Raw genomic sequence first — 13913 nt, forward strand, 5'->3', positions numbered from 1 at the left:
AAAAAAAAAAAAAAAAAAAAAAAAAAAAAAAAAAAAAAAAAAAAAGATGAGGAAGAAGACTGCGTTGCCGATAAGTTCACAGTAAGGCAAACTGATACCAAGAATTCAAAAATGGTCATTTCAGCAGTAGAAATACCTATAAAGGACAACAAAGTGAGCCTGGATGAATAGAGAGGAAAGGATCAGGAGTGACGCCTGTACTGAGTTTGTTTTTTTCTTTTACTGGGATTTTTGTTTGTACTACTTAATGAATATGATTCATCCATCCATCCATTCATTCATTCATCAAATGTTCCTTTGGCTACCTTACTATATGCCAAGTATTGTATTGGGCTCTGAGGGATATGGTTGTAAGATTGCAGTCTTTGCCCCTAGGAATCTGATTGTTCACATGGAGAGGCAGCCAGTCAGTAGCAGAGAGAAGCATTCTGGGGACTGGGAATTGCCCCACAAAACTGGATAAATGAAATTTTCTTAATCATTTTGCTTAATAATTAATAAAATAAAATCATACCATGTATCAGGTATGTGAGAGGGAGAATCCATTTGTAAATTACCTTCTTAATAGTTGTTCAAGAAATATTTGTTGGATGAATGAATGTATCTTGTGTAAGAATAGGTTTTTACAAATTGGTATTAATACAAAAGAACATTTGCATCTTTGCTACTGGCTGTCCCTTCAGGGAAGGGATACTTTTATTTTTTTTTTTCCCATTTGAAATTTCCAGGAAGTATAACTGTCCTAGGGTTTCTTTCCAAGCATTTTTCTGAAGCCAGTGGGTGGGTGTATGTTTAGATCCAAGAGAAACAAATTATAACCATGATGTGAACTTTTCACAGTCTTAGAATAAAAGCTTGAAAAAATATTTTTTATGCTTCTCTCTTGCAAATGCTAAATATCCTTTTCTAAAGAGGAGTAAAACAAAGATAACATGTTAAGCATATTAGGTCTTTATATTGTTCCCACCTCCCCTAGTAATTAGCACAACCCCTCAAAATGTTCATTGATAATTTTTGGCTGTAATTTCAAATCTTAAAATTTGGTAGAAAGAAGTACATACGTGGTGAAGTTCAAATAACATTGGACATGGCTGTTTTAAAGAATGTAGGCATTTGGGGAGTCAAAGAACAAAAATATTACTATAGCATTAGATTTATGAAGACAATCAAAATAAAATGTGGGTACCCAATAATAAGAGCTTTCTATTATGCAGAAGATAAATTAGACACGTCAAAAGTCTCTTAGCTTAAATTTATTAAATATGAATATAATTGGGAAGAGGTAAAGGCTTTGTAAACTGTAAAGCCCCTGTAAATGCATATTTGGTGTAACACACAGATTAAATTGCTCTCTCCTCCCCTCCATATGACTACCAACATGGTTTGTGTAGGCGTGGAAGAACACAGCCATGGAAGTGCACGTTCTACTAGGTTAACTAATAGAAAGGAAAAGTGGAAATAAGGGTAGGAAAGGAGTACCACAGCCTTAAAATGGACATATTTTAGGTTCCAAGCCGCTGGTGTTTCCACGTCATGGACTTTGAGCCAAGATTATCAGTTTAGTAACAAAAATTTACATGTATAATTAGGTTTTAAGCACCTTCAGGACATTTACTTATACCCTAGCATAGTATACGGACCACAGTTATTTATAGTGTTATGAATTCTTTTTCTAGACTTTTTCCCCCCTTAATCTTATAGTAAACAGAGCACCTCATTTCTGCTGTCTAGGGCCATCTCTTTGATTTGCCATCACAATTCATTCTGTACAAATCACACTTTGCTTCTTCATGCCATTTCTCTTGTTCCCAGTCCTTGTATTTAAGGTAGATTTTTTTTTGTACACAGCGTAGAATTGGGTCTTCCTTTTACCCACTCTGACAGTCTGTCTTTTAATTGGTGCATTTAGGTCATTTACATTTCATCTCATTGCTGGTGTTGTTGTTGGGTACCATTTTGCTCTTTGTTTTCTGTTTGTCCCATCTGTTCTTGGTTTCTTTTTCTTCTTTTCCTGCTTTCCTCTGGATTGAGTATTTTTCTTCGAGTCCATTTTATCTTCACTATTGACTCATTCCTTTATACCTCTTTGTTTGTTAACTAATTTAAATCAACTCATTAATTTGTCTCCAAACCCTCTGTTCCTCCTTTGTTAACTATTTCAGTGAATGACATTGCTGCCTAATTAATTGCTCTTTCTTTATCTCTTTCTTGACTCCCCTGTGTTGCCAAATTCTTATCATTCTACCAATTGAATATTTCTTGAATTTATCCATTCCTTCCACTAACACCTTCTCTATTCAGATACTATAACCTGCACAAAGCTGAGCTCTCTCATGGTCCAGTTTTTTTTTTAATTTTATAAATTTATTTATTTATTTTTGGCTGTGTTGGGTCTTCGTTGCTGTGCGTGGGCTTTCTCTAGTTGTGGAGAGTGGGGGCTACTCTTCATTGCAGTGTACGGGCTTCTCGTTGCGGTGGCTTCTCCTGTTGCAGAGCATGGGCTCTAGGCACGCGGGCTTCAGTAGTTGTGGCACACGGGCTCAGTAGTTGTGACTTGCAGGCTCTAGAGTGCAGGCTCAGTAGTTGTGGTGCACGGGCTTAGTTGCTCCGCGGCACGTGAGATCTTCCTGGACCAGGGCTCGAACCCGTGTCCCCTGCATTGGCAGGTGGATTCTTAACCACTATGCCACCAGGGAAGCCCTCATGGTCCAGTTTTACCTTTGGTAGCCAAAGAAACACAGGTCTCAATATTGACAAATAATTGACAGACCACTTACATTTTTACTCTGGTCTCTTGAAAGACCAAAAAGTGGTTCCATTATAACAGCAAAACTTAAAAATTCTCTTCATCACTTTATGAATTTTTCTGATTCTTCCTCATCACAGTTTAAAAACAGCCCTCATACTCCCTCCCTTCAACGAGTCTCCTCCCAAACAATAAACACCAACTCTCTCAGTTACAGTTTGAGTCTCTCCTGTGTTCTTTATGGATCTATTCTTTTCTCTAGTAATTCAGCCCATCCCACAGTAAATCAGTCAAGTTGCTTTCAGAATTGAAATTACAATGGCAGAATTCTCTTTGGGGGAGAGGGAGCAGAGACTGTGGCTACCCATTTGTTAATATTTTATTTTTTAAACATTAATACAGCTGTCATTTCTTGTCTGGATAAATATGTAATGTTCTGTCTGGTCTTCATGAGTTTGTTTTTTCCCCCTCTAGTTTAAAAAAATTTTTGTTCGTCATATTGTAGTCAGAATAGTAGTTTTAAAGTCCTTTTAGTTTTCTGCTTAAAATCCTTTCATGGTACCACTTTGCTTTTCAGAAGAGGCTCAAACTTTGTGACGTAGCTTTTACCTTATGGGGTTCTTGCTGTTCTAGATTTTAACTTACTAATTGGGTTTCCCTGCTCATATGTCAGGTTTTCTCTCATGTCTAGACTTACGTGAATGTTGCCAGCAATATTCTACTCTCAGGTCTTAATTTAGATATAGCTTCCTCTGGGTATCTTTCCTTCTATGGTTCTTCCTTCCACTGGGCCCTCTCCTCCCTGTAAGATATACCTCCCCCCTCTCCGATTGACTTTACTTTGCCTTTCTCCCTCATCAGGTTATAAGCTCCACAAAGGCAGTTATCACGTCTGTGTTCACAATTGTTTGACAATCAATGGGCTCTTAATTATTTGCTGAATGAATGAATAATTCCTGAATAATCTGATACTGTGTTTCCTATCTTTTCTTTCTTAGCATTTGTCTTGCCCTGTTGAGCTGGTTTGTAGCCAATGTTCCTTTGGTAGATTAACCTGATATACTGAGACTTCCTTCTGAATATTTCCTCATGAAACACATGTAGGTGACACTATCTGCTTGAGTAGGTAGATTCCATCTACCATGTTTGGTTGTTATAGTACCTTGAACTCCATTCTTGTTATGCAGACTTTTATTTAGTTCTAGCCCTTTTGGATGCTCTGCCAGTCAAAAAGTACTTTTTTTTTTTTTTTTTTGGGAAATCCTAGCTCTTAAGATGCTTTTTTCTCTATTATTGTATTACCAAAACTTTCAAGAATAGTCACTTGTTTGGAACTAAGGTAAAAGATTAATAATAGTAGCAAATGCTAGAAGTAGGGTTATTCGCTCCCAAATCATCATCTCTTTCTTTGATTTTTGGAATCCTCTCCAGGAACTTAGATGTCACATCATCACTTCAAACTCAGTGTCCCTAAAAGTTCCAAAATCTTGAAACTTTATTTACGTCTTTGATTTCTTTGAACAATGTTATGTAGTTTTCAGTGTACAAGTTTTATGCTTCCTTGGCTAAATTTACCCCTATGTATTTTATTCTTTTTGATGCTAAGTGGAGTTATTATTTTTGGATTTTATTGCTTCTGTATAGAAATATGACTGAGTTTTTGCATATTGATCTTATATCCTGAAACTTTTCTGAACTACTCTGTTAGCTTTTTAAGATAGATTCTTTAGGATTTTTTATTTATACAGTCATGTCATCTGCAAATAGAGATAGTTTATGTCTCCCTTTCCTATTTGGATGCTTTTTATTTTTCTTGCCTAGTTGCCCTGGCTTGAACTTTAAAGTACAAAATTGTATAGAATGATGAGAGGTGGTGAGAGGGGACATCTTGTCTTGTTCCTGATCTTAGGGGGAAAGCTTTCAGTCTTCACCATTTACTATTATGTTAGCTGTGGGGTTTTTTAAGATAACCTTTGTCATGTTGAGGAAGTTTCCTTCAATTTTTATTATTTCTGTTTTTTACTTTAATTTTTTTAGTTTGAGTGTTTTTTTATCATGAAAGGATGTTGGATTTTGTCAAATACTTTTTCTCTCTATTGAGATGATCATGTATTTCTTTCTTCCTTCTATTAATATGATTTATTACATTGATTGAATTTCACATGTTGAATCACCCTTGTATTCCTAGAGTAAATTCCACTTGCTCATGGTGTAAGATCCTTTTAATATCTTGCTGGATTTGGTTTGCTAATATTTTGTTGAGGACTTTTGCCTCTATATTCATTAGGAATATTGGTTTATAGTTTCCTTTTTTGTGTGTGACATCTTTGTTTGGCTTTGGTATCAGGCCTCCTAGAAGGAGTTGGGATGTTTGGGGTTTCTTTTTGGGTTGATGAAATGTTCTAAAATTGTTCGTTGTAATGGTTGCACAACTGAGTATCCTAAAAAACATTCAATTGTATGCTTAAAGTGGGTAACTTGTATGGTATTTCAATAAAACTATTACCACTCCCCCCCTCCCCCCAAAAAAAAACCCACCACCAAAACAAAACTTTAGGCGAGGTGACCTATCTTTTTTAGCCCAGAGTCCTTATACTGGTCTTCAAAGCCCTCAACAATCTTTCCAGCTGTCATATTTCAGCATTACCTGACTTATCTTTGTATGTGACTGATCCAGTGATAGTAGTCAGCCCACTGCCCTGCTCACTGCTTCCCCAGACCTCCAAAATATCTTGTGCATCTTGCTGCTTCACTTGCCCAAGGACTGTTCTCACCTATTTTGAATGTCCTTGTCCCTCTTTCCCACTGAGGACAATCTATCCTTTCTTGCAAAGTTCTGTTCAAATTTTTTCTATTTACCAGTCTAGCCTGCAGTTATCTTAGTCCCAAATCCCTACATTAGATGACTATGTTATCTCACTTAAAAAATTGTTATGTGTGATCTGGAATGTGTAAGTTTCCTTAGAAGAATGGGACGGAATATTTGAAATCAGAACTACTTTGGGAAATCTGATATATGTGTTTGTAGTGCCCATAGGCATATACTTTATGCATTTACAGTTAACTCACAAGTTTATAGGGATGGCTTTTCATTTGCACTTCTCTGGTCTTCCCAAATAGTTCTGAGAGCTTTGAAGAAAGGCATGATGTGGTATACCTAGCCATTAACATTATGTGCCAGGTAAGTATCTTTTGAGTTATATGTATGTGTTTGGAAGAAAGATCCAGAATTTTCACTTGTGCTTTACAGTTTTCCTTATGTAGTTCTAAAAGATATTTTTTAAGAGAATGAATTGTATTAGAGTAGAAACAGTTGAGTAAAGTCCTAATGTATGAAGCCCGTGTGCAAATGTGAGGCATAGGTAGTGAGACTGTTTATGTAAAGGCTGCATTTTGGTATTTAGTGAAGTATAGCTGGGAATTTGCATAAGCGTCGTGGTGTAATGTAAAGAATGTATAATGTGTTGGAGTTGTACCTAATTGATTTCAGATAAAACAGAATTGCCTTCAAACCTGAGGCATCAGTCTCCTACATAGTAATTGGAGGTTAAGCCAGTATCCAGGTTCAGGTTTGTCTACCTCCAGGATTGACGATCCAGGTTCAGGTTTGTCTAACTCCAGGACTGACGATTAACTACTATAGTATTTTGCATTCCATGCTTATTAAGGGAAGTTATTTCATTTCTCTGAGCCTCATTTTATTGATGTGTAAAATGAACTTGATAATAATTACTGTGCAGAGATGTTTTGAGGCATAAATAAGGGTGTTTGTAAATAACTCAGCAGAGAGCTTGCTCACAAAATAGGCCTATTAATCCCAGTAAAATATTTTGTTTACTTCAAAACAATTCCAACAAAAGAGATTTTTGAAAGCATATCTGAAACTTTCACAGAGAAACTTGCTTATCTCTTGGCTTTAGCATATTGACTTCTTTGCTTTACATTTTGGCACAGTTTTCAGTGTACTATTTCTCTAGAATTTAGATAATTTTCTAAGTAAGTCATTTGTTAGTAATTTCTTCCACTCTCATCTCTGTTGTTGTTCCTAATGAGTTATTGTCAGAAAAGTAATAAAATTATACCTTCTGTCATTAACCTCCCTTCTGAAGAATTTGAGAATATCTGACAGTTGTGGTTAACTGCAACTATTATATACTTAAGCCTTAGGTTTTGAAGTTTCTGGAATGAAGTTTAGGAAGGCTGATTTTTAAATTTTTTTTGGTTGGAAGCCATCGTAAGAATGAACTAGAGAAGTGGTTATTGGTTTTCATCTTGGGTGCAAACGTATTTGTATAAGAGTATTTTGTTGATGTTGCTATAGAAACGTAGTCAAAACTCCAGCTTGGAAAGCATCACAAATAAAGTATTGATTTGGTTACTTGAATTGTTTTTCTTATGTTGGGGTTATACCTAATTGATTTCAAAATGTCTTTGACTTTTTTATTCTTAGCTGTCACAAATATCCAGATATCAAAAAGTTCAAGTCAGTATTGAGAATATTAACACTAATCATCTAAATTTTTTTGGTCACTGCTGCTCCTTAGAGATTTGGGGAAAAAATTCTGTTAAGGCAAATCCAAATTTCCTGTTTGTGATCGTGATGGGTTGTAATTTAAAAAATGTGTATATCCATGTATTATGGATAGTTTTGGTTCAATTGGGGGTTTTTCTTAATGGAAACCATATATAGATACTTTTTTCAAGTTTTATTTATATTTTCTTTTATAAATTTATTATGAAGTTGTACTGGCCATGTTGTCTATTTTAGCTTTTTAATAAAGCTACAATTTTGGATCAGGAGAAAGTGATTCCACTAAGCAGTTTGTAGGGGAAAATAGCTCTGCTTCTGGCTTTCATAGACTCTCTTGCTCAAAGGAAGGACTGCTATTGAGTCAGTTACAACTGCAGTGGAAGATGTCTTGCAGCTGTGCCTTTTTGGTTTTGTTCCAGAGATAGTATTTGTGTGTACTGTCAGAATGTCTTAAAGACCCACCCTGGAAAGGATTCAACTCTATAAAAGGAGTTTTGTTTTATAAGCTTTCACATATTCTTATGGGGTTCTGGTGGTGACCGTGGTCTTTATTGTCTTGTCTTTTAAACTGACATCTTATTGAGACATAGGCTTCACAGTTTGAGAATAGGAATTACAGTTATAGTTATTGTATCTTGTAAAATAGATTTAGCCAAGCCCTTGGCACATGCTATAATTAAAGCAAAACAAAATACCCCTCTCCAAACCTTGTGATTTCAGTGACTTATTTTTTAGCTTCTTTTTCTGCCTCTATACTGATACGAAGATAGCACTCATTTTATTATATTCTTGGTAATTTAATAGATGTTGATTTACAAATCAGTTTATATATTAGAAGATAGAAGATTATGTGGGGCATGCCAAGGTTTGAAACGTTTATAATGCCAATAACTTTTCATGTTGAAAATTGTTCAGTTTAACCCGTCTTGAATCCTATGTTGACATGAATGCTAAGAGAATTATTACTGAATGTATTTTAGGAGATTGACTATATTTTCTCTTGTTTTATTTTCCCCCTCTTTTAAATGCTCCAAAGGGATGGAGAATAGGACTCCAGGTGCACGCTGTTTTTCTAGCTTTCCTAAACCTCTTCCTCTTCCAGCCCATGTAAATTTCCAGTTACCTTCTCTTTGGTCTCGTGGCTAGAGGTGTCCCTCCTGCTGTCCGAGACTAAACTCTCTCTCGAGGTTTTGATCGTTTTTCTTTCTCTTCTAAACTACTTGACGTTCGTTTTCCTTTTTCTCCTTTGTACCTTGAACCTCTCCCTACTTTGTCTTTCCTACCAAAAGCCTGCACTAAACAAAACAACCAGAACATCTCCGGTATGTACATATCTTCCCACAACCTGCACTTCTTGTAGTTATTACATCCCTTTCCTCCAGCCTCTTTTTCATCGCTAAACTTCACAGATTAGTTTAGCCTTCAGAGATTAGTTTAGTCTTTACCCTTACCCCTCTCTTCAATATTTTTCCATTCGCCAATTGGCCTTTTCTGCCACTGTCCACTGAACTTGCTCTTTGAGGTGATCAGCAGTCGTTCATGACACTTGTAAAGCCTTATTTGGTACTAGAAGCACCCTGCCTTTGGCCTGCTGTCCACGCCTCCCAGCTCAGCTCTTGTCTCTTGGCAGTACTTACTTGGTTTGCCGTCTTTAGCTTACGCTGATCCTCCCCAGCCTCCTTTATAGGTTCCTTGCTCCCTGCCTGGGGATTTATAAGGAGCATTTTCTTTATCTTGCCTGGGATTGCATCTCTTCCATAGCTTCACATAACGCTGATCGACCAAGTAGTTCCAAATCTTAGCATGGAAACCTAGACTCTGTTGTTCAGACACATATCTCCAACCATCCTGATTTTCCACCTGGATGTCACGCAGTCACTTAGTCCAAATGCATTAACGTGGAAGCTTGTGCTTCTTTCACCCTTGTTTCCGACTCTTTTTGGAAATCCATCTCTAGGTTAATGTCACCACTATCTGACTTTTGACTGCCAGGAACCTGGGTACTTTGTTCTCCCTGACTCCCACCATCCAATTCTTTATCATATCCTGTCCCTTTTAACTACTGAATGTTTATTGACTTGATCTCTTCACTTGCTTCTTTGTTGCCTCTGTGTTAGTTTAGATGCTGTTTCCTGGATCACTGGAGCCTCTGCTGTGTCACTTGTTCTCACATGACCGCCAAAGTCATCCTCCAGAAATGCAAAATTAATCTTATTTGTCGTTGCCTGCAGGACAGAGTTAAAACATCTGAGTTTAGCATACTGATCACTCATTATTTGGCTACTACCTCCCCTGTCCCATTTCCTCCACTCCCCACCTTGTGTTCCAGGCAGTTGAGGTGTGGACTTACCATTCTCTGCAGTGCTTTTATCTTTCATGATTCTGTGCCCTTCACTTACTGTTCCAATGGGGGGGGGGGGTGTGCTTTTACCCGCTTACAATCGGCCCAGTAAGCTCCTTCTTATCTTTCAAGGTCAGCTCAGATGTCACCTCGGGATGCTTCCCTCGTCAAGTCAGTTACTGTTGAAACGTTTATGCCTATATTTTAGCTCTTATTCTCTTTGGGATATAGTTATTTATTGAAATACTCTTCTCTTGCACTGCTGGAGCCAAGTTTTACACAGGTGTGTATTGTCAGCAGCTATCAGTAGGCAAAGAGCAATGCCTCATTGGATGAACAGATCTTAGCAAAACCTGAAAGTACAGAATTCAAGATCTCATAGGCACAGGTAATGGTGAATACTCTAGCTTAATGTTGTTTATTGTTTATTTATGTTGTAAATATAAATGTTGTATCTTGGTTTATTGTTTTGGATGGGTAGGGGCTGTGGATTGAGAATGTATTAGCACTTGTGCTTAGGGTTTTCTTTCATAATCCAAGTTCGGAGGGGTGTTTTTTTTTGTTTTTTTTTTTTTGTGGTATGTGGGCCTCCCTCTGTTGTGGCCTCTCCCGTTGCGGCCGCTCCGCGGCATGTGGGATCCTCCCAGACCGGGGCGCGAACCCGGTTCCCCTGCATCGGCAGGCGGACGCGCAACCACTGCGCCACCAGGGAAGCCCCGGAGGGGTGTTTTAAAGATGAAGCTACGGAAAGAAAGGAGTGGAGCTACGGTTTCAAATTATGGAGCTAATAAAGGTGTGGAGGGTTGGAAGTACACTGGATTCTCAAATAAGTGCCCAAACCATGTAGATGGCAGATAGCAGGCTGAAGGTTGGCTATGATGCAGGTGAAGTGAGGAGGAGACCCCTAGATGGGGTTGTACCTCCCTAGGGCATGACATGTAGCTGTGCACTGCCTGTTGCATACACCTTAACATTTCCCTGGCTTGTCTCAAGTGCTCAACTTTATACAACATGTTTTTGATAAGAGCCTTGTGTTGACAGGTTTGATGTTTATTTGGTTCTAGTAGGGAGTCTTGGAAATAGTAGTGGCCATTTTAAAGGGAAAGAAAGAAAAGAAGGGAAATTATGGAGGGTAGATTAGGGTGGGGGAACAGTTTTCCTTCTACAAGTTGAGTAAAAAACCTAAATAAATGGTAGAAGATTACTGTAGGTTAGTATTTGACTTTTAAGAATAAATGTAATGATATATTCAAGCATTTTGAGGAGAAAGCCTAGATGAATGTTTTTGATGATTGAAATTCTGTGTTTAATAGTAATTTGCATTCGTTTAGCATTTTGCACTTTACCGGTAGCTATCGTGGTGGTTATCCTGTGATGCTCACAAGAATCCCATTATATAGGCAGGTTATCTCCTGGTACCTTCATTTTACAGAGACGACATGGAGATATGTCCAGACTGTTGGAGCATGAATTTAATGTTACTGCAGATTGGGAAGAGTAAATAATTTCTTGACAATGACCTCTTTATTTTGGAAACATCATTTTGGGGGGAGTGGGAAGGTGTAGGATTTTTCTTGGGTCTAGAGGGTGGGGCAGAGTTGGGGAGCTTTTGGGGTCTGCTGGATGTCTAGCATCAGGGCTCTCTGGTTCTTCTGGCCCTTGGACAGCCATAAAGGGTCTCTCTTGCTGGTTGTCTCCTCAACAGTGTCTCGTTCCTTTCCTTCACATCCGGGCAGGGCAGTCTGCAATAGGGAAAGGCAATGGAATTATTAGGCAGAATCTGACATCTAGCCTGGGTTCTGCTCCTGACTTACTGTGTAACCTGGACAAGTAACCTAACTTCTGGGTTTCAGGTTCCCCGTGTATGAAAGGCAAGAGCTAGAGGTACATAAATGCTGAGATCTCTTTTGGTTCTGTATTTCTTTATTCTATAAGAACCCCATTTTGCTCAGTCATATGTAGGGTGTTGCACAGGTGCTAGTATGATCTTTGTTTCTGCTTTGCATGTGACGGGCTTTGTGATAAGTACTTTTATTTTTTAATCCGTAAGGCAAGGAGGGTCATTACCAAGTTATTAGCAGTAGCATTTGTTCATCTCAAATGAGAGACGAATGAGCCTAAACATCGTAATCCTGTAATGCCTTCCTTGTCCTCCCCAAGGGAGTTGTCCACTTTGCTGTGTCTTTCCTGTACCTCTGTTATAGCCCTTATCACATGTGGTATAATTATTTGTTTATGTATCTGTCTTCCCTGCTAGACTGTGAATTCCCTGAGGGCTGGTGTGGGGAAGAACTTTCCAGTCCTGCGGGCTTAGGCCAGTGTCTGGGGTGAAGGAGGAACTCAGCAAATGTTTTTTAGATGTAAGTGGAATGAAAATAATACATTTTAAAGTAAATGCTGGATTACTGTACTGGTCTGAATGCGTAATTCTAATAGTGATGCTTTTGAGCTTTGAAGTAAAAAAAAAAAAAGGGGGGGGATTAGTTATTGCTTTGTCCTAACACTTTTTAGATGGTTTCAAAACATTAACTTTTTAGAGATTCCCAACCACCATTCCTTTATTCTTTTTCTTCCCTCCTGTACCTGTTCCTGCTCTCTGTCTCAACCCCCTGTAAAAATCTGGGATCATACAGAACCTTTCTTTCCCAGAGTCTCATAAATCTGTCATACTTTCTAATGTTACATTTTACAAAATGTGGTAGGAAAGAGACTTTGTGAATGGCTCATGTGCAGTTGTGCAAATTATTCTGGGTTTAGAGCCTGAGAGAAGTTAAACTGCGGTGCTGTGTGGTCAAAAGATAACTTTGGCATAGAAGCCGTGGAACTAGTGTAGTGGTTGTTTTGTTTTTTGTTTGGTTTGTTTTTTTTCTCTTTTGTTGACACCAGATAGCAATGATCCTACGAAACGTGGACTGTTAGAAAATTCCGTAGACCAGTTGAAGTTCATCCAGATTGAGAGAGTCATAAAACTTTTCTCCATGTTTATTCAGGAAGGATAGTCTTGCATGATGATTGGTATATAGGAAGGTTGGATTCTCTGTAAAATCAGTAGAGTCAAAAACAGAGGGGTGGTTTTTTTTATTTTTTGCAGTACTTTTTAGGTTATTTTAGGGTTATGCCAGAAAGTTGTGTTTGCTTTTTTTCTGGTTTGACAGATGATGACTGCTTCTCAAATGGAGGCTGGATGAATAAAGGTGGGAGACTGAAAGGAACCATCTTCCTCTTTGTCTTTCTGTGACACTGAGAACTTTATTTTCTGCACAGAGTTTGTGTCCCTTATGGTTTTGGAGCTTTGAGTGACCATCAGGTTATTCCATCCTCCACATCTTATTCAGCTCCGTTCCTTTCCCTCCAAGGCAGGAAGTAGGACATATTTATTTATTTATTTATTTATTTACTTACTTACTTACTTACTTACTTACTTATTTATTTGGCTGCGCTGGGTCTTAGTTGTGGCACGTGGGATCTTCGTTGCTGTGTGTGGTCTCTTTTAGTTGCCGCATGCAGGATCTAGTTCCCTGACCAGGGATCAAACCCGGGCCCCCTACCTTGGGAGCGCAGAGTCTTAACCATTGGACCACCAGGGAAGTCCCAGGACACTTTTAAAAAGTCAAGAAATTATGATACTGGGTTTGATTCTATTTACACATCAAACTCACATATACAAATATAGGAAAAAATACCACCCCCCCTCCGGCTCCCAGCCAACTCCGTTGAATACTTAAAAAATAATATTCTGAGGATAAACGTCTAATTTCCCTTTTTAATGGAGCATCAAAACAGTGTCAAAACAAGGCTATTTAGGATCTTTCTAAGACAGATGTAATGGATACACGTTCATATGAACGATTTTTTATATTTAGACATTTGTGGATGTTTCAGCATAAGTATTTTACGTACTTTAACATGTTTAAAATCTTATTGGAAATAATTTAAATGACACTGGACCTCATTTGTATTCAGTAACTTCTCTGCCAGTAACCCACTGAGTAACCTTATTTATAAGTTATTTCACTTCTTTGGGTTTAATTTACTCATTTGGAAAGCAAGGGTGTTGAAATTGAGGTAATGCAGCATTGGTGGAAAAGTGCATTGGCTTTGGAAGGTAACTATGCTCCCCACTATACCACTAGCGCCACTAGTATTGGCTTTGAAGCAGACCAAATTGGTGTAAATTCTGGCTCTACCACTTATTGGGTATATGAGTTTGGAAACTCATTTAAATTCTCTGGGTTCTCTCTTTTTTTTTTTTTTTTTTTTTTTTTTTTTTTTGCGGTACGCGGGCCTCTCGCTGT

The 13913-nt window shown here is 38.0% G+C and overlaps 1 protein-coding gene across 16 annotated transcripts in view; it reads left to right on the forward strand.

Annotated features, from left to right (window-relative positions):
* Positions 1-13913, forward strand: part of EPB41L2 (erythrocyte membrane protein band 4.1 like 2) — a 214214-nt gene that overhangs the window by 67005 nt on the left and 133296 nt on the right. For 2 of the 16 annotated variants that reach the window (XM_024122552.3, XM_055087506.1), the window contains one exon: positions 5867-5927. The exons of the other annotated variants lie outside the window; for them this stretch is intronic. The gene's annotated coding sequence lies outside the window, so the exon portion shown is untranslated. The remainder of the gene's footprint in view (positions 1-5866; positions 5928-13913) is intronic. 16 annotated transcript variants of the gene reach the window in all.

Source organism: Physeter macrocephalus, chromosome 10 (assembly GCF_002837175.3).
Source record: "Physeter macrocephalus isolate SW-GA chromosome 10, ASM283717v5, whole genome shotgun sequence".
NCBI lineage: Eukaryota > Metazoa > Chordata > Mammalia > Artiodactyla > Physeteridae > Physeter > Physeter macrocephalus.